Source organism: Antechinus flavipes, chromosome 2 (assembly GCF_016432865.1).
Source record: "Antechinus flavipes isolate AdamAnt ecotype Samford, QLD, Australia chromosome 2, AdamAnt_v2, whole genome shotgun sequence".
Classification (NCBI taxonomy): domain Eukaryota; kingdom Metazoa; phylum Chordata; class Mammalia; order Dasyuromorphia; family Dasyuridae; genus Antechinus; species Antechinus flavipes.
Window position 1 is genome coordinate 568,804,992 of NC_067399.1, and position 1,359 is coordinate 568,806,350.

Sequence of the window (1,359 nt, forward strand, 5' to 3'; positions counted from 1 at the left end):
CTGAGGTTCCTTCCAGCTCTATATCTATGTGACTATGTCCAGGGCAGAAATATCCCTTTCACTTAAGTAGTCATTGTCCTAGAAGCTAGAAGCCAAATTCAGGACTACTTTCTGGATATCAGACAAGAACTACAGTATTAAGTGAAATCTATGTCAGGACAGTCAAATTCAGAAATGTTGAAAGGTGGAAATTTGGGAGCATCTGGACTGCCTTCAGCTTTTCTTTACATTCTTGAGAAAAAGTCATATTCAGGGAGTAGGCGAAATAGAACATAGTGGGAATGGAGTATAATAAAGAAACTTCCTTCACCATGATCACCTTTTTTTTTTCCTTTTTCAGCTTTTCTGCCTTCACCTTGGACCTTCATCAAGGCCTGAGTCCTCAGACCAAGAACTTCAGATTCATTGGCAGAGCTTAGCATTGTGTATCTGACTAGTGCTCTTTGCAGAAACCAAAAATATCCAAAGGCTCCAGGAGTGGAGGCAAATGAAGAGAAAATGTCTATTTAAGGAAGTGTCAGGGAATTCACTAGTCATCCAGATAAATAAAGATAGATATCATGTGGAAAAGAAATGAAATTTGTTTTGTTTCATTACAGAAATTAAAACTAGGGACCAAATAGCCAAAATTCTTAAGCTAAAATTCATTTGGGGGGACCTCAGGAGTAAAGGAATGAGACAGTCACAACAGGGAATCATCTTCATAACTGTTGTGTCAGCATCCTCAGGAGATAGAGAAATATGTACACGTGGAACTCCCGTCTGGTGTGGTAGGAAATAGGAGAACCCAGGATCTGTGATTACAAGGAATTTGGATTAGATGTTCTCTAAATTGCTTTCCTTCATTGAACCTTATGAAAAATTTTTTAAAATTTATTTTGATTTTGAACTTAAATACCAAAGAAAGTACTCATATTTATATACATAATAGAACAAAAAGGGATGATTGTATCTCAAACTAGATCTCTGTTACATACAGTTTGCTTTTTAATGTAAATAATAAATTCAATTTGTAGCTTTCAAGGCTATCCTACTTGTCTGGCCTTCCTTTTGTTCTCTTCTCTGCATTAAAAAAAATCCTCAATGATCCTCTTTTTCTTTATATTCTGGTACCATAGCCCTATCTCCCCTCACCCTGGTAACCTGCCCAATAAGAAAAAAAGGATAGAAAAACAAAACCCTTGTAACAAATGCTCATAGTCAAATGAGAAAAATTCTCCCATGGTTTGTGTCCAAAATTGTATGATTTTATGAAACTTTTCTATGCACTCTCATTAAGAAGTTAATCAGGCAGGAACCAGGAAGTAAACTGAAATAAGAAATTGTGAGTTGTGCCCAGTAATGCAAACAAGACAACCA

The 1,359-nt window shown here is 36.2% G+C and overlaps 1 long non-coding RNA gene across 1 annotated transcript in view; it reads left to right on the forward strand.

Moving 5' to 3' along the window:
- LOC127551388 (uncharacterized) overlaps positions 1-1,096 on the forward strand; it is a 68,049-nt gene extending 66,953 nt beyond the window's left edge. Inside the window, exon 3 of the long non-coding RNA XR_007951077.1 lies at positions 341-1,096. This is a non-coding gene — a long non-coding RNA (uncharacterized LOC127551388). The remainder of the gene's footprint in view (positions 1-340) is intronic.
- The last annotated feature ends 263 nt before the right edge of the window (positions 1,097-1,359 follow it).